Below are 20,035 nucleotides of genomic sequence, written 5' to 3'. Positions count from 1 at the left end.
AATGTACAAATAAGCTGGTGTCAGAAAGGAGATGATTCCTCATTTCCACCGCATTGAGCAAGCTCACATCGGCAGCAGACAGCCCTTAATATATGCGTCTGGCTCAGGCTGGTCTCCCAACCAGGAAGCCATCGAATTGTTAATATCACTGCTTTTTTTGCATGCAACACACATCATTTTCTCGCTCTTTGTTGTAGATCTCTCCTTTTTATTTTAAGCTTAGTATGATCTGATTTTCCAAATCATATCATAAAGCCCTAAAACAATATTATCCTGTGACAGCTGAGATAGAAATGCAGAAAAAGTGGCATCTGTCTATGCACATACAGCATAAAGTAGCCTATATAAACAAAGTCACCCACTTAAATCTATATACACCTTTATGAAGTAAGAGAAAAGCTTTATCAATGATGCTCTCGAAAGACTGTTCATATAGGAGGGTTACATAGAGAAGTTCCAATTGTGCAGGATTATCAGTAAAAAACATTTTATGTGTTTATGGTGAAAATGAACAAACATGACTGCATTCTCAATTCAGTTTTGGTATATTTCTTTTATGAGACAGAAGTTAATATATAGTGTGGTTCATGAATATGATAACATTAAAAAATTTTCACGTTTGAATAACCTATATCTGATATCACTATAGCCAATAAACATCTACCCCTTACATTGTTTTGGAACTAACTTGATGGAACCTCTTATAGATATTATTTATGATCATGTTAAAACAGGTGTCAGTAAACACATACTTGTATGTGATATTCTTTTTTACAAGAAGTACTTTCAGATCCATTGTGTGAACATTGCTATTAAATGTAATCAAGCTTCCATGTACATGTAGACACACATACATAGATTTCTTTGTATTAAGAAACTTATAGTTTTAAAAAATACTCAATTCCAATGAGAATGAGGTCAAAAGAAATAAGAGATAAATACTACCAAAACTCTTCACTGTTTATATTACCTCCTTTCATTTGGAGCTTTAAAACTTATATTTATACATATACATACACACACCTAAAATTTCAGAACTTCTAGATAAATGAAGTAGATGATATAAATAAAGAATCTGAATAGGTACAGTGTGCATACATGCTTAAACATATTCTGCATGCTTTATATAGATGTGTATGTTTATGATATTGTTATAGTAATTTTTAATAACTATGACTAATAGATGATTTGTATTCTGTAATATTTCAATTAGGTATTATAAGAAATTTTTAAAAAGATGAACAAAGACTCCATACAGTATTCTAAAATAATACATTCATAAATTTATTTTAACAATGCAGAAGACACATAATTTATGGCACCCATCTAAGGCAATAGTTAAAAGAATGAAGCCACTTTGTTGCTTCTATTAAGGAAAGTCTGTCATCTCCATTTTGAATCTTGATATTTGTAACATTATTGTAAAATTTTTAAATAGATTTAGCATACTGATTCTATCTCCAAGAAAGACATATCTGATGTGGCAATGGCTATTAAACTTTCAAATATGACATATTACTTATGGTTGGAATAGTTACCTCTGATAAAACTAAAATTCTTATAAAACTAAAACTATGCAGTTCATATGCAGTTGCTAGTCAAAGCAGTTTGACTTCATAGGTGGCGTTTACTGTTTTATCTCACGTAGGCCCATGATATGTACACAGTAAACTGTAAAAAATTTTAAAAAGACATATTTTCCCAGATTATTGGTGAAACTTTCATTCTTGGACTCTCGTAACAAAATAATTGTTAGAATTGTTAAGACATATAAAATATGTTGTTTGGATAGAAGACTCAGAAAAGCCCTGGCAATAAATACAAAGTATAAAACAGCATTCTTCTTAAATCGGTAGTAAAATCTAATAGGGTCAATAAAGAAGATTGTAAATCATGTTATTTCTAGGCCTCAAGCATGATTATAGCTGTATATGACATAGTCTGAGCCATAGTTATATGGAGGCATACAGGATTTATTTAAGTAGCTAATGTATATATTTCAATGCACATGAAAAGTTATAAATATAATCCCCTCTCTTCATTAACTGAAGAGATATCCTCTTATACTAGCCACCTTAAAATGCACCAAAAGAAGCATTTTAAAACACTTATATTTTAATTTTGCTTCTTACACAGGTTTCTTATATTGCTTTTGTATGATCGTTATAATACAAACGCTATTTCAGTGCAACTTTGTAATCACTTTAGAGTACAGTTTCTGACAATAGTATTTTTGGGGGTGGGTCATGGTGAAAACACTGCTGATGATAAAGAAAAGCATTGTTCTTTTCTCCTAGGCAGAATCTATGTATGTTCTTTTGTTCTGGTGGTAACTGCAGACAATCAATAAGGTCCAAAGCTGCTGGTTCCCCTCCGCCTAGGTCCCAAGAGCCTGACTTGTGATGTTACTAAAATACCTCACAAGTTAGGGTCTCAGGGACTAGGAAAAGTCTGGTTTGATGCGGTAGAATTCTTCTTCCAGAAATAAGGATAGCTTAGAAATTACAGTTGGGTTCACTTAGACTTTTACCTCTAAATACTATTTAAAATACTTCAGTAGAAATATATATGATATATAAAAGTTAGGATGAGCTGAGTAATCACGACGACCATTTATAGACTAATTCCAGACCTTAAAATAATGAAGAATATGAGAAACAATGCAGACAATGAACAGTTAAGAGTCATTCCATTAGATCCAAGGAAAGAGACTAAACATGGGTTAAAATCTGCTTCAAGCAGATTTGTACAGCAACACCATAGCCTCTATTACATTAAAGAAGGATTATATGCCAGTTAATGGGACCCTAATTGAAATTTTGCTTCTCATTACACTGCTATACAGCACAACTGGTAAGGTGGGCCCAGGACATATAATACTTTAAATCGGATTTAAATATATACCGTTGCAGTTAAGAACAAAACAAAAACTTTTCTGCATGTCATAATTTAATACCTCTGAAGCTTGATTTTTCTCTTTGAATCTCCAAACTATTCAGACAGCAAATATTTCCACGCATACTCTGTAGTTATTTGAGCAATGCCACTTAATAAACATGTAATTGAAAATGCTGGCAACATCATAAAAAAAACCGTGATTCTATTTCTTGAATAATTACATTATAAAGCTCAATACTTTAAAAAATACACAACCCCAATCCTGTATATTCACTGAATTTCCTCCGATCTTTTAGCCTTGTTTGTGGTTCGAGAACAGAATTTGTACTTTAGGAATGATCCAAGGTTTAGTAGCATAGAACGCAGGGTAAAACAATCGGACCAGCCATAATATAAAAGTCCTGGCCACAGAAGTGGAATCTGGCTCTTCTGAGGTGGTTGATCTTAAAAGGGAAAAGAGGAGGGAAAAAAAAAATGGAAAGAATTAGAATGTTTTCCTGTAGAACAGGTGAATCATCCATTTCCAAGTAAGCTGCAAGGAAAGCTATACTGCACAAAATATTTGCTAACTGGCCCCCCTCCTCCACCCTAGTACCACACCCCTTTCCAACCACCACCCCCCACCCCCTGTCCAGATCTTTACTCTGCCTTGTAAGACTTTAAATATTCTGCTCCATGATGTAATGCATCATTATATAAGATCTCTTTCTGTTTATCATTTGATTTCCCATACTGAATCACTTATGGCTTAAAATAAATAGTTAAAAAACAAAAACCAAAAAAACAAAAAAGCAGCACTCACAAAAAGCGAAAAAATAAAACAGCCCTTAGATCTAAGTCCATGCTTTTCCCTAAAACTGAATATGGCTTTACAATTTTTGACCATAGCATTCAACCAATTATCAGAATGAAAAATCTCACCCCTCCATAAATATGACATTAACATAATTATACCACCCCCATCACGGAGACCCATCCTCCTTAGGGAATACATCTGATGCTCCAAAGATGGAAATCAGTCAGATTTTAGTTGCTCTCCAACGTACCTTTGCTTCTCACTGACTGACTGGCTTTTACCCTCCACGCACTCACACGCCACCCCCTCCCCTCGGCTAGACACGGATGCCCGAGCGAGCACGCGCGCGCACACAGGCATACAGATACACAGCGAGAGGCGAGGCAAAGCATCTGATGCTGACTCAGAGCGCTTCTGTGAGCAGGGGGTGGCAGCGGCTGGTATTTTCACTGCGCTCATCATTAACATTAACTCACAGTCTAGCATCCACCCTCTCCCAGACCTGCTGGACTGCAGCATTTGCATGACGCTGTCACTCTAGCCTTTGCAGGTCAGATGATGGAAGCAAAAAAAAAGAAAGAAAAGAAAAAAGCCCCAAGGCTGTCTCATAGGAAATGCCTTCATTTCTTCCAGGGTCTCCTCATTTTTCCACCTTTCTACTTCCTCTCTGGCTGTTTCTCAGTTGTTTGACATCTTTCCGGAAGAAAATGTCTTGTGCTTCATTGAGCCAGTCGTCAGTTGGTCCTCCCCTCACCTCACACTCCTGATCCCCACCCCTTTCCCCCCCTAATCAATAAGACGGATCTCCAAATGCAGTTGTGGAAACAGGCTCTGGCACAGTCTCATCCTGGATCCCCTACCTCAGGAAGCAGGCAGCCAGGCTCACACGTGATAGAGAGAAGTAATGCCAGCAATTCTTTAATAGCCCTAGATTGTATTCTATGCCTTCATTTTCCCCACCTTGGTCGAAGGAAGAGCAAAGGGGACTTTCCACTTCTACATGAAGCTCCCAAGCAGCCCAAAAGACACATGAGTGAGACCAATCTGTATAGATCAATCATTTCTATGTGATAATGAAAAAAAAACCCCTATGATTTTAATAAAAGTAATTGCTTAATATTTTATTAGCTGTGCTCTCATTTCACAGGAATTGTAAGACCTGCCAGGATCCGAGTCATCAATATGATTTAAACTGTGTTGAAATCCTAAGTTGCTTAATAAAATCAACCAACAGAGATATTAGTATATTTTATTTTTTTTTAATGTAAGACCTTTTAAAATAATAACAAATAGCTGTGTGTGGAAGTGGATATGTAAAAGTCTTTGAGATTGAGACATGTTTGCAGCCTATAAATATGAACAATTGACTATATACGTTTAAATAAAATATGGATTCTTGTACATATGTGGAGACAACCTACTATATGCGTTATTACAAAAGGAAGTAAAACATTTGGCTGAACACAAATGTGTTTGTGCTACAGTGTTTCGCAACACAAAAGGCAATATATAGGTATTTACTCAGTTCCTTTGTTCTTCGATTGCTCCCTTTAATGACAGAGTGTGGTAAAGTCCCTACCTTTCCTTTCTACATAAACAGCATTTCTGAATTACTTGCCAGACAGAGCTAGCCATCAGTGACTCGGCAGCATACAAGAAATACATACAAAGGGAAGCAAAGTACGGCAATTCTCAAGCCAACTCTAATGCTGTCTGGTGCTGTAGAAATTTCAGTTTACTCACACAGACAGATCCCAGCATGCAGTGCGGCACTGCAGGCTCAACTAAGGTAGCAGATTGGCAACAGATCTGTGGCAACAAACAAGAAGGACAACCATTCGCAGAGGTTCCAAAGAAAACATCACACAACCTATAAAGAGATAGAAGCATCGGTAGTAGGGTATGTATCTCTAAGATCAGTTCCTACAGGCTCCTGATTTGAAAGCAAAAGGAAAAAGAAACCTCTCAAATGCAAGAATAAAAATAGAAAAAGAAGTTGGCACCAGAAGGAAACAGAATTAAGAATATACTCTCATGACAGAGAAAGGCAAGAAGGAAAATAATAACAGGGAAGAAGAAAGGGAAACACAGAAATGGGAAGAGGGAAGGGAAGAATGAAAAAGGAGAGAAAGAAACAGGTAGCAAAGAATCCCTAAGCATTGAAGCAACAATAAAATATGAAATTAAGTTTCTGACATGGAAGAATAGGAGTAGTATTCAACAAGCTTAGAATCTAATGAAAAACTAAAGCAAAAATTAACGCATGCGCAGCATAGCTTAAAATACTTGTCATTAACGTTGAGACACCTGCTGACTTCTTCCTGTTCTATGTGGATTAAATAAATTGGTCATCTCTTAATCTCTCTTTGCTCAGACCCACCTTTTTTTTTTTTTCTTTTTTAGTTCTCTGGCATCTGTGTCCTTTATGCTATTTATTTTTCTAGACAGTTGCCCACAATACTTTGGATAAATTAATGTCATGACCTCACTATGGCTATCAGACATAAAATGTTGACTATTTTAATAATTGAACATGTGCTTACAGCAACTGCCTACTGATATCCCAGCTCTGTGGACTCCACATGAACACTGCACTCCTAGCTCTGTGAATCAGAAACAACAAATGCAAATACAACTTTTTTTTTCCCTAATCCATGCTATCTCTCTATTACATACAGAGATATACACACACACAGGCCTTAACTTTACAGAAGGCATAACAATGTTAACTGAGGAGTTTAGAAAATCAAGAGGAATAAATATTCGCAAAAAAATTCATACTTAGAACTGAATGGCCATGCATTGAAAATATTTATATCCAGATAGAGGTTAGCCAGATCCGAGTGCACAGGCTTCTGGTAGGACTTCCGTTAAGGCCAGTGGGAATGCAGACTTGATTAAATCAATATTTATTTGAAAGAAGATGTTGCAATCAATTAGTCCAATTACCACTGTCATATATACAGGTTTAAGGTCTCTTCTAATTCTTAACATCTTATCATCAATACAAAAGCATCCCTAAATCAGAGTTTATACTTTGACTATGGCTAAAATATTTACAAAGTAAAATTTTGATGCTGTTTTATATTTAATTTAAGTCGTATAATGCAAGTATTGCCTTGCTAGATCAACTATTTTTGTGATTTTGGAGATTTGTTCTGTTAACTTTCTAAAAAATAAGAAAGATAGATATGAATTTAATGTCAAAAAATATTTTCAGTTAAAGGAAGTAATAACTGACTACTCTGAGATACTTTAATACAACCTGCCTTCTACCTGACTACTAAGGCAGGAATCTTTTATTTCTTTTAAACGCCATTTGAAATCAGTGCTAAGAAGGGGGTCATATTTAAATTATTTAGTGAGATTCGGAGTAAGAAGGATAGAAGACAAAAGACAAAAAATCAACTAGAGTTCAAATTTTGACTCAAAATTCATGGATGTGCAGAATTTATTGTTTATTACTCGCATTTTTTCTTTGTTTTACTTAACCTGCATTCTCCAATAAGCTGTGACCAGCCACGTGTAGCTATTTAAATTTAAATTAAAGTGAAAATTCATTTTTTTTTTTCTGTTGCCCTAGCCATGTTTCAAATGTGTAGAAGGGCACATGGTGGTGGATACCATTTTGAACAGCCTGGATATAAAACATTTCCAACCCTGCAGAAAGTTTTATAGGAGACCATTGACTTAAATTTTCCTTGTGAAAATTTTATAGCATAATTGATTATTGGATCTCAATATTTTCTTTCAAGTCTCTTTTAAGAGAATGAAACTATGTTGATTTATTTGAAGATCTAAAATAAAGAGAATTTCTTTTGACTGAAGAGTATCTTATTTTTATTTACTAATAGTCTGGAAATATGCATGATTACTTAAGGAAAAAGGGTATATAGATACTAACTTTGAAATAGTTGATAACAATACTATCAGAAGACACAAAAAAACTACTCAAGCTAAAGTCTCCGAATAAATATGAGGTGTTTGTCTAACTTTTCCAGAAATGACAGTCATTCTCTTTTTAGAGCCAAACAACACATATTACGTATTTCTGCTTTCAATAAAGAAGTGATGTAATAGTAGTGTGAGTAGCAAAAATTCAAAAAAAAAATCTTTTCTAAAAATCCTGTTAAAATAAGGAGCAATCAGCAGTTAGGAGCATACAAAACTGTTTTTTTGTTTGTTTGTTTGTTTGTTTGTTTAGGAGACAAGGAAGAGTAATTAAAGGGCAAGGGAGACAAAAATCAGATTCTTGTGGACTAGGATGAACTGGTTGGGAATTTTCTTTTTTTCTGTTTTTGTTTTTGTTTTTCAGATGGAAAGTTGCTCTATCGCCCAGGCTGGAGTGCAATGGCACGATCTGGCTCACTGCAACCTCGGCCTCCCGGGTTCAAGTGATTCTCCTGCCTCAGCCTCCTGAGTAGCTGGGATTACAGGAGCATGCCATCATGACTGTCTAATTTTTGTATTTTTAGTTGAGACGGGGGTTTCACCATGTTGGCCAGGCTGGTCTCGAACTCCTGACCTTGTGGTCTGTCCACCTTGGCCTCCCAAAGTGCTGGGATTACAGGCATAAGCCACCACTCCCAGCCCTGGTTAGGAATTTTCTACGGAATTAACTGAGAAAAAATCCCAGATGATACGAGTGTGTTTGTGAGTGTGTGTGTGTGTGTGTACCTTGGTATGACAATTTTGATTTACAAATCAGATTCTAGAACTAATAATTATTTTAAGCCAAATTAAATAACGTAAAATGTAAATTTATATGAGTTATTACTTTAAAAGTTTCACGATGAAAGATATCATTGGTTTTTAACAAGGAAAAAAAAAAACTTGACCTGTATTTTCTTTCAAGATTTTAGTATTTGGACAAGAAAATGACTCAGTGTTAAATTCAGGCACTTTATGACCAGGATGCAATAGGTTTGCCAACCTGAAATTACTTTCTTTCTCTTTCTTTTGATATATGTAAGTGTAGAATATCACAACTACCATGGAAAAACAAATAATCAGAGATTTCTCCTCCTTTTAGGAATGATCCTGGCATGTAAAAATCTAATGTTCATTCTTGCATTTAGTAATACAAAAAAATTGTAATTCATTGTAGCAATCTCTTTTTCATGGCTTCCCTTCCCTGTTTTCTTTCCTCTTGCCCTCTCCCCTCTTCTGCTCTCCGGAAGTGTACAACCCACTTTCCAATCTAGTTTGTTAGTCACCAGTATCCACAAGGGGACCTCATTCAAAGCACACTACAGAGATGACACTGAGATGAGGGAACAGAGCAAGAAGAAGAACTTGAGGAAGGTCTTGAGTTAAAAGTGATGTGAACTTTGTTGTGCAACCACACATAGGAACAACTAGGTCTTGAGGATGCTGGTGGAGTGTTTCTCTTTCAGGGAAAAGGCAGGGAATGATAATAAGGGGCAATTTGGAGACCACAAAAATTATATGCTAACAAATTATATACAAATCTGAGGCCAGGCATGGTGGCTCACTCCTGTAATCCCAGCACTTTGGGAGGCAGAGGCGGGTGGATCACCTGAGGTAAGGAGTTCAAGACCAGCCTGGCCAACATGGTGAAAACCCATCCTACTAAAAATATAAAAATTAGCTGAGCATGTTGGTGCACACCTGTAGTTACAGCTACTCTAGAGGCTGAGGCAGGAGAATTGCTTGAACTCAGGAGGCAGATGCTGCAGTGAGCCGAGATCACGCCACCCTGGGTAACAGAGCGAGACTCTGTCTCAAAAAAATAAATAAATAAAATAAATATATATATATACACACACAAATCTGGAAGATTATTTTTTCAATAGTTCTCCATATTGTACATACTAATAAGTAATGTTTCTGCTGGGTTGATGTGCTTCCTAACAGGTGAGAGAGAAAATAATTAATCCTGGCTTTTTAAGAATGAATATAAGTGAGAAGCCTTCAAATGACTTCAGAATCACTGTTGTATTTAGACTGTGAATATTATGGTACAGGATCAATAAAAATTTATGTTTTAAGTAACGTAACTATAGAAAAGTACTATTTTCCATATGGTAGGCTATGTACAACACCATGAAACGAAGTGAGAAAGTAGAAAAATAACTGATCTAAGAGTGAGAAAAACTGGTTCTAGTGCCAATTCTGTAATTAATAATGTCTATCATCTTGGATAAGTCATTTAACTCTTGGAACCTAAGTTCTCTTATTTTTAAAATGAGGAGAGAGGACTAGGTTATCTCCAAAGCCCAATTTAGCCCTAAAATCCTGTGCAATGGAAGGACAGTACAATTGGAAACACATCCTGGTAACTAGTATCTGCTATTTAGATATCTGTTTACATAATTATCTAATTTAACCCTCATAATAACTGTCCAGTAACATTTATCCCCAGTAAAGCTAATAACATAGCCTCTTCCTATATCCCTGTGGTATCTCACCTCGTAGCTGAATTTCAAAAATGTGTATGATCTCAGGCCAGGCGTGGTGGCTCATTCCTGTGATTGCAGCACTTTGGGAGGCTGAGGCAGGTCAATCACCTGAGGTCAGGAGTTCGAGACCAGCCTGACCAATATGGTGACACCCCATCTCTACTAAAAATACAAAAGTTAGCCGGGCATTGTGGTGTGCGCCTGTAGGCCCAGATATTCAGGAGGCTGAAAAAGGAGAATTGCTTGAGCCCAGGAGGCAGAGGTTGCACCGAGCCAAGATCAGGCCACTGCACTCTAGCCTGGGCAACAGAGTGAGACTCCATCTCAAAAACAAAAAAAAAAATTGTATCATTTCACATTAGCTGCATAGTATGGCAACTTCAAAATGTTATACTAGATCTTTTATGTAGATTACTTTATTCCCACTGAAATTTTTAATTATTTGAAATACTATATAAAATATTTTCATTTTATAACTAGATAGTAATTTTCTAAGATTTAAAAATGTGTAAACACAGTTATAGCATAGGCACTGGGGAGAAAACCTCATAATTTCATTGGATGACTGCAAAAATTAGCCTAAGTGGATTAAAAAAACATTTTAGGATTCATTGATCTAATAGACACACTTTAGCTTTAATAAGGCATTTAAAATTTGTCAGGATAAGATATATAGTTTATAAAACCTCCTTAAGTGGATTTCTGAAATTTGGAATACAAAGGAAACCAGAAAAACAGGTGAATCATAGGTTAAAAATTCTCTATCAACTTGCAAAAACTTGAAAAACATCTTTTTTGGTTTCAAAAAATATTCATTTTTCAAGTGCTCCTTAATTGAAGGGGAATAAAGTTATTAATGGATTGGTATTATACTGACTGTGCATAATCATTTTTATTCTAGATTTTTAGAGTTTTCTTTCATGTAAAAAATATGCTAATTTTGTAGGGTTCTTTTCATAAGAAAAGAAAATGCTTTATCTACTAATTATGACAGTTAGCAGGAGCACAAAATAGAGTAAATTATTTTAAATTAAAAAGTGCTCTCTCTTTATAGATACTTGTTTCTTTTCTAAGTTTTTCATATTAATTTATACACTTTCTTTTCAAGATTGAATTTCACTTTGCTATCTCTATGCTCAGTAATAGAAATTGCTCTCACTTTTAGAAGTATAAGTAATGTAAGATGAGTTTAACTTAAAAAAAAAACAAAACAAAAACCATGTTATTCTATGAAGGATGCCACTATAGCATATTCTCAAACTCTATTACTTAGGTCTTCAATCTTGGTTAAAGAAGCTTCCATTACATGGAGTTAGTGGAAAATGCTTCTAAGCATTATAAACATCATTTAAATATTTCTGAACAATGAAGGTTCAAGTGTATTCTGCATTCTCATGCTTTGTTCTATCTTTTCCAATCAATTGTATTGATTTTGTTAAGGGTTAGAAGGTATACTTTCATAGCGTAACATAGCAAAACTGACTTTCAATTCAAGACAGATCAATCCCACCTTTGTCTCCTATTAGATACATTATGCTTATTTATTCTGCATCTTTAAATTCCATAATATATAGCTGTTTAAGAAAGGAAATAGCAAAGAATTGTCTATTTTCTTGGAAAATATAACACATTCCTGGGTGTTTCCCACACTGAACTGCTACTGAACTTAGGAGACCTTGTGACACCTAGCCAAGTGCTTGGCCTCAGTCTCAAGTTCACTGAAGAATGTGGGCCCTTTTCAGGAGTTTAGAAAGCATTAAAGAAAAAAATAAACTTCCAAAAAATATTGAAATCATTTAGCAAATCAGTGTTTGAGAAAATAATTATGAAGACATATCATTGTAGCTATCTGTTCCAGAGCCACCGCTCACTTTTTTAATGCCACAGTGGAACTGGGTGCGCTGTAAACAATTCATTGGTTCTGACAGCTTATAACTTAGGAAGCAGAATGATCCAAGTTAAGTTACCTTAAAAAAATAATGCAATAGAACAAACAAAAAACTCCTCACACAAGATAGTGTTAGTATATTAGTCTCTTTGGGGAGGTATTTTGTTAGGCTCTGTATACCCAAGCTCCAAGAGTTAGCATTTTGACTTTTACTAGCCTGGAAAGTTATATGCTGATTAACGCTCTTCCAAACTCTCCATACAAAACTTTACTTTTATAACAAAGAAAACCTTCACAAATTCAAAAGCCTAATAGCCTAAGTGGCCCACAGGCATGTTAATTTTTTACAGTAATGTTTGACTATATTTCTTTATACAGCAATTTAATTAACGTATTTTCTCTTATGTGACACTAGCTATAACTCACTGAGGAAAAGGGTTAAGTTAGAACTTATGTTCAGATATTTTGCTATTATAAAGTATTGAGTTTAAGAGAAAATGTATTCCCATTCCCGTGCCTGACAAAGACATGTTTTAAAGTACACATCAAACAAAAGAAAACTGCTTTTCAATTACTAAATGCAGTGCTCAGTAGGACAGAAAACGTACTGCTTCTCTTACATGCTAGACCTTTAAAACATTTGCTGGATGACAGCACTATAAAAAAATACAGTTTCTTTAGTAAAGAATTAAAGCTGAATATGCAACATTTCTTAGAAGCATTGAATAAGTCTATTTGTCCAGCTTACTTTGCAAAGACTGCGTAGAAAACAGCACCATAAACACTTTCAGTCCCCACACAAGGGCTAAACAAAGAGTCCTCTTTCCAGCCATCTAATCGGGTAATTTATTTTTTCAACCATCACATAAATCGAAACACAGCTGTAACCAATGACTTGCAGATCCAGTTCCCAGCCAGCTGGAATCAGTTCTGCTGAAACAGCAAGATTTTTACATTGTTCACTTCTGTACATCTGGAGAAATCATTGAGGTTCAAAGGTGACCAGAAAAGCTCTTTAAATAAATTCAACTGACAGTGAAGATTTGCCTAAGGATCTACAAACTCTACATTCACTTCTACAAAATGTTCATGTCATGAAATTAATGCTTATAAAGGCTATTTGCATCCCAGTCAATATAGACTTTATGAGTTGCTAACTGAATTAAGCACTTAAATGCCAATTTCTTTCAAAAAGCTTGCATAGGTTTCCTCGAAACTTTTTCCTAGGAGTTGTTGCTATTTAAAGACGGTTCTATTAAAATACTACATTACAGGCAGAAAATCAACCATAAGAACCTGTAACAAAACCAGATACTAGAAAGGTACCTACTCATATCTCAAGTTCAATCGTTTTTAGCTAACATAATCCTTTATTTAGATAAAATGAATAGAAATATTATCTGAAAGAAAGCAGAGCTGGAATATCTCCATCCAGCTAGGCCGGCAAATCCCTCAAAGGAGCCAGAGTCCTGGGAGAAACAAATGTGGGTTAGGAATGTTCCATAAGCAGTCTTGCAGGGAAGTGATTCTGGCACAAGAAGGAGAGAAACCCACGAGCACCAACAACTTTTGCTCTGCCTTAGAAGCACAGAGCTGTACATAGGGCAAAAGCTAAGACTCCCCAGAGCAAAACCAGAGGCAGTCAATCTTTGATGTAAACAGCCCTACATAATAATTGGATAAACTTAGAATAAATAAAAATCTAGAAGAATAAGTGTATTATTGGCATTTATATTATGCACAATGTATCAATTCCAATGCGTCATTTTCTTCACAAAAGCCATCAAAAAGATACCTATTTGTGAAATAAATATATACGTCTGACAAACTTCCCAAGTCAGTTTTTATTGTGGTTAGAAAAACAATGTACAAGCGAATCACAAATGCATTTTACTTTATTTAGTTAAATCGATATACAGGGAAACAAGTTATTTTCATTAACCATCTTTTTTCAAATGTGTGGGCATTTCAATTATGGTGGATCAATAATCAGTAACTTCCTTAGGCATTGTGCCTTGAAAAAGATTGAACCAATAAATAGTGATAATGTATAGTTCTCAGTTCACGCTGAATGACAGATGGTGATCACATAGTGAGTAGCAATTCAATTCACAATTAGATATTAAATTCATATAAAGATGTTTAAGTTCATGCACTTGTTAAATGTGACTGATTTTTATGTGTCAATCACTGTGTACACAGGCTATAGAAACATGGTCTGGAACGGTTAGAAATGTGATTTAATAAATAATAAAGTATTCGATATTCGAGGATTACCTTTAAGACTTTCAAGGTAATGAAAAATTACACCTACCCAAAAGGCAGGTGATCTGCATTCTTGCCCACCACTGGTTATTAACTCACTGTAGGATGTGGAGGAAGGGGATCTAGAGAGGCACACAACCTCTCTAGGTCTCCCGTAGAATAAAGGTCTCATGTTGTTTCCAGCTGGCTGGAATATGCATATTTTTGCAAGGAATTTTTAAAATCCTGATATACATCTGCCAATACTATTGCTTCTGAAATGTAAAATGCCAAATTTTCTCCCTTAAAAGATGTCATTACTTTCTGAGTAAACACCATTTAAAAAAATCTCTCCTTTTTAAGATATGAACCAAGCAATCCAGAAGTAACTAGAGTCTACTAACTTATATTGTTGATTAGTGCAGGGAAAGTTAAATTTATAGGGAAAATTTGTGAATGAACATTGCTAAACTTTATGAATATATCATTTAAAAGTAAGCAGCCAGTTAAACATATCATTGTTTTAAAACTGGACTAAAATTAAACATCTCATATACTCTGTTCTCTACTGTGATATTAAGGTATTCTTCATAAGTAAATTCACATGACTGAGTTTTCAGTTTATAAACATTTTAATGATTTTAATTCACACGTATTCCAGAATTCTGTGGTCCTGTGATGTATAGTTATTCAAATATACAATGTTTCTAAAGCATCTGTAACATATGACAATTTACAAATATTATATATGTACAATTTACATATATTAATATAAGTGAAGATTTACTATATTTGTAAGAGTAAAAATATCCAAGAATTTTTATTATTTATGATAGAATGTCAACTGAACCAATAGCAGTAGAAACTGTCACACAAATACTTGTTCAGAAAAAAACATAACAATTCAGCTAAAAGAAAAAAACGGGGGTGGTGGGGGGTAAACCTTATTAGAAAACAACTTGTTTTAGGTGTTTCCCAACAGATGATATCTTGAAATATGCCCAGCTAACATGTAAATTTCAAAAGTTAGTTTCTTACTTAAACTTATTATTATCAAAGTTTGATCTAATATTTTTTACCCAGTTTCTTTTTTCATAATTCCTCTAGACTATAAATTACAAAATAAATATTTAGTATGTGATCCATACAACATATGCTATGAAAATGCTATAGAAGAATGCTCTATGTGTCACTATGAGCTTGCTAAACTAAAAATGGGTGCCAGGCTTTATTCTTTTACAAGAACTAAAAATAGGTTTCTCATATAGATTTGAGCTGGTAGACTGAAGGAGAAAGTTCTAACATAGGTGAATATTCCATGTCTATTTGAGAACATATTTTACTCTTGTTACTTAGTACATTGATACTAGCTTAACTCTTTTTAAAGAGTAGAGAAACATGGCATTTTATTAATATTGGAAGGTTTTTGTTAGTCGTATATATAAAATATTGTGATAATAATAGTTTTAATTTCTTAGAGCTAGGTGTTAAAGAGTCACAACATACATTTTTAAAGTATGTATTGAAATATAGTTGCCATTAAAATAGCTCTAAAATTATGTTTGATTACTATTTAGTAAGGGCTTTTTAATCCTAATAATGGTTTTGTAATGATTAAGGCAGCTTTCATTTATATTAGTTATTTGTTTATATGCCTATTTTGTTTGTAATAGCACTTAAGTCTCCTTGGAAAATGGTAGAATTTTAGATATTTAAAAGTAGTTTGGTGGAAAGTAATGAAAATGTATATTCAGAGAAGGGTGAAAAGTTTAGTCTTTTTGGATAAAGTATAACATGATGAGAATATTGGAAGGTAGAACTGGAGAGAACCATGGAGTGAAACAGGGAAGGAGCTCATAGACAAAATCAGATTCTTAACATGCATTCTAGAATCTTCCACAATCTAACAACACTTCCAAATTAAGATTTAATAGGAATTAATTTGTCTCTTTATTATTTAAAGAAAAATATGTAATATTTTAAAAAGTTCTTCTCCATTTCTGAAGAAGGAGAATTGGAGCTTACACTGACTTGCAAAATTCTCACGAATTGTTTAAGTTCACCATTGTATACAAACAGAAATAAAGATTTTCCAAAGTCTACAATGACCTTGATCATTTTAAAATTTGATGGGTTTTCTTTGCCAACCAAACTCTGGCAAGTCCAACCACTTTTTTTTTGAGACGGAGTCTAGCTCCGTCTCCAGGCTGGAGTGCAGTGGCACTATCTCAGCTCACTGCAAGCTCCGCCTCCCGGGTTCTGCCTCAGCCTCCCGAGTAGCTGGGATTACAGGCACCAGCCACCATGCCCAGCTAATTTTTGCATTTTTAGTACAGACGGGGTTTCACCATGTTGGCCAGGATGGTCTCGATCTCCTGACCTGGTTATCCACCCACCTCAGTCTCCCAAAGTGCTGGGATTACAGGCGTGAGCCACTGCGCCCGGCCAGTCCAGCCCCACTTTTTTTTTTTTTTTTTTTTAAATCAAGTTGGATCTTTGTTTTTTTGTTTTGTTTTGTTTTGTTTTGTTTTTTGAGACGGAGTCTCTCTCTGTCGCCCAGACTGAAATGCAGTGGCTAGAACTCGGCTTACTGCGATCTCCGCCTACCGGGTTCAAGTGACTTCCTGCCTCAGCCTCCCAGTAGCTGGGATTACATGCGCCTGCCACCACGCCCAGCTAATTTTTGTATTTTTAGTAGAGGCAGGGTTTCACCATGTTGGCCAGGCTTGTCTCAAAGTCCTGACCTCCCGTGATCTGCCCGCCTCGGCCTCCCAAAGTGCTGTGATTACAGGCGTGAGCCACTGCGCCCAGCCTATCAAGTTGGATCTTGGTGATATTCATTCAATATGAAGTACCAAGTGAAAATGATCAGGATATTTAAAAATCCTAAGATTATAGTTAAGCATTTTGAGTGTTTGATTGGGTTATTGATTACACTGACTCCTTGTCAGTAGGTAGATATCACTAGCCATTTTAGAATGTTTTACAAGAGGGTTTAGCCAAAGTCTTTGTCAAAAAGGAACACGCCATTAATTTGGGTGTAAATTTTTTGGGAGAAAATTACGTGCACGTGTGTGTGTGTTTGTGTCTGTGTGTGTGTCTGTGTGAGAGACAGACACACACACATAGAGAGACAAAGAGAGACAGAGAGACACACACATACACACAGAATTTTGTAGTTTAAATCTTTCAAGTTGCAGACTTGAAACTCTAAGAGGGCACGGAGATTCCTGTAAAAGTGGTTCATAGAGGAGCTTTTCTTGTCTTTGGAGGCCTAATTAATATTATGTGGCAATAGGTGAAGCTATTAAAAATTTTTATTTTAATTACACTAAAATTAGAAACTCTTTCAAGATCAGCTGACACTCATGTTCCGGCCAAGTTTTGGCCTATCCTTTCCCCCAGTCTTACCATCCTCATAGTTAATCAGTTTTAAAGAACTACAATTTCTTGCTTTCTAGAGAGAGAATTATAAGACATTATATTTGAAAACTCTTGAGTTTCTTTCCAGAGGATCCATAAGTCTTCCAAATCGACCATGTAAATCAATTCACTTATCTCTCCCTCTCTTGAACTAGTAAAATTTCCCAAAATGTTACAGATACTGTTTTAAGCAAGCCAGGATAGAGCTTGTAAATTACCTAATATGCTTTGTTCATGAACTAGCCCAGATGGAAAGATTATATCCATATAATTGTACCCATTAGCTTTCTATCTGTGCAATAAATTAAAATGAAATGTGAGGGGGGAGTGATTCTGTGTCAAGTATACCAATACTTTTAGCCTTTTAGAGCCAACTTTATGTATGTGAAAATTCAATATGTAAAAATTTTAAAAATCATATTCAAATGGAGGGCACTTCAAATGGCACATCTGTGTCAAGAAGGGTTACACAAGGTTATTTCTAGAGCTTTCAGTCACTTGAATTTGACTTATATTTTATAAATATCCACTGAGCGCAAGTTACTAAGTTGCTAAAAGAATTACAAAAATGAAGGGAAAAATAGCTTCTGTCTTCAAAAAGTTTAATATATGGTAGAGAGTCAGATATAGAAATTATGATCTATGGAAAGTGTGAAGCATTCTATCAAATACAAAGTGCTATAAAAACACAGGAGAAGAAGACAGTAAATACTGAGTGCTTTATAGAAGGCTTCCAGCAGGAAGCTCCACTTGAGTTAAACCTTGAAGGAAAAGGACTGTTCAACAGGAAAATCTAGAAGAGGGAGAAAAGACATAGTCTGTGGGCTGAGCAGGAGGAAAGGCTCAGGGTGGGAATTCACACAGTTTGGGGGAAATGACTAGAACTGCAAAAATGCTGGCTTATACAAGGAATGTTACTAGGAAAAATGGCCAGGCAGTTGGATTGGGGGTTTGGTCAGACAGGGTGTTTGGTGTACTAAGAAGTAATACTTTGGGCATAAATGACCGACTAAAATCTTTTTGAGTAAAAGTTTTAGATTAGCATAAGACACACAACAACAATGCTAACAATTACTATGTACTTAATACCAAATCCATACCTAGCTCGGTGCTAGTACATATAATGGCATTTTATCATCCACTGGGTAAACAGTATAATTATTAGCAATTTGTTGACAAGAAATCTGAGCTTCAAAGAAGTAATGTGCCCAATGTGGTACCACTAGTAAGTGGCCAGAATTTGATTGTGGCCTATCTGATTCCATTCATTCCTTTCTTAAGTCTTCAGTCAGATTACCTCTCAAAATTAAATTGGTCTCTCTGCAAGCACAGTGTTAAATCTCAGTACACCATAGGATAAGTAGTCTGTGTCAGGTCAGGGAGGATTCTACAAAGAAACTAACAGTGTGCACAAATTCCAGGAGTTTCTTTATATTTGGAACATTTTGCAAGTCAGGACGCAAATATAGGTTTTTCTGATCCCAAAGCTCATGTTCTTTCTTTTATGTTACTATTGGACTAATCAATATTTTAAGTAGCTGTGAAAAATTTCATCTCAGGAATGTATTTGTTTAACAAATTCGCAAATGTTGAGAATCTCTAAGGCTTCAAATTTGGGAACATGGCCAGGCACAGTGGCTCACGCCCGTAATCCCAGCACTTTGGGAGGCCGAGGCGGGTGGATCATGAGGTCAGGAGATCGAGACCATCCTGGCTAACATGGTGAAACACCGTCTCTACTAAAAATACAAAAAATTAGCTGGGTGTGGTGGCACGATCCTGCAGTCTCAGCTACTCGGGAGGCTGAGGCAGGAGAATGGCTTGAACCCGGGAGGCAGAGGTTGCAGTGAGCTGAGATAGTGCCACTGCACTCCAGCCTGGGCAACAGAGTGAGACTCCGTCCCCCCACCCCCCAAAAATATTGGGGATCAAATGTATAGTGTTAAAATGAATACTTTTTTCCATGTGTCTTTTTCCTTTATTTGAATTCTCTCCTTTGTGTAACATTGTAGAAGTGAGAAGGTTATAATGACTTAAAGCAGTTGAATAACTTTGGCATAACTGAATAATTGATATCCTAGAGATATTTTCCATTTTTATTTGAATTCTATAATGTATCAAGCATAAAACCATAATATCTAATATGAATTCATTAAAGTCTTTGCTTGTCAGTTTCATTCATTCATTTTTCCATTGGCTCATTACTTAACTATTGTGTCGTCCATTCACTTCTTATCTGACTACACATTATATGACTGAAGATTCAGCTAAAGATTAGACTTTTCATTATCTAGTAAGCCTGTGAGAGTAGTCACTGAATACCTTGATGTTCAAGAAAACTTAAGTCATTAAGAAGTTCAGGAA

General features: G+C 35.4%; 1 long non-coding RNA gene and 1 other non-coding gene across 3 annotated transcripts in view; both read right to left on the bottom strand.

Moving 5' to 3' along the window:
- LOC101146410 (uncharacterized) overlaps positions 1-20,035 on the bottom strand; it is a 194,540-nt gene that overhangs the window by 18,134 nt on the left and 156,371 nt on the right. The gene's annotated exons all lie outside the window — the stretch shown is intronic.
- MIR125B-2 (microRNA mir-125b-2) lies at positions 2,368-2,456 on the bottom strand. Its single transcript, NR_106215.1, has one exon. It is a non-coding gene; the product is annotated as a microRNA mir-125b-2 (primary transcript).

The sequence above is a fragment of the Gorilla gorilla genome, chromosome 22 (assembly GCF_029281585.2).
Source record: "Gorilla gorilla gorilla isolate KB3781 chromosome 22, NHGRI_mGorGor1-v2.1_pri, whole genome shotgun sequence".
NCBI lineage: Eukaryota > Metazoa > Chordata > Mammalia > Primates > Hominidae > Gorilla > Gorilla gorilla.
The sequence above is the reverse complement of the archived record's forward strand: the minus strand, read 5'-3'. Positions and strand labels throughout refer to the sequence as shown.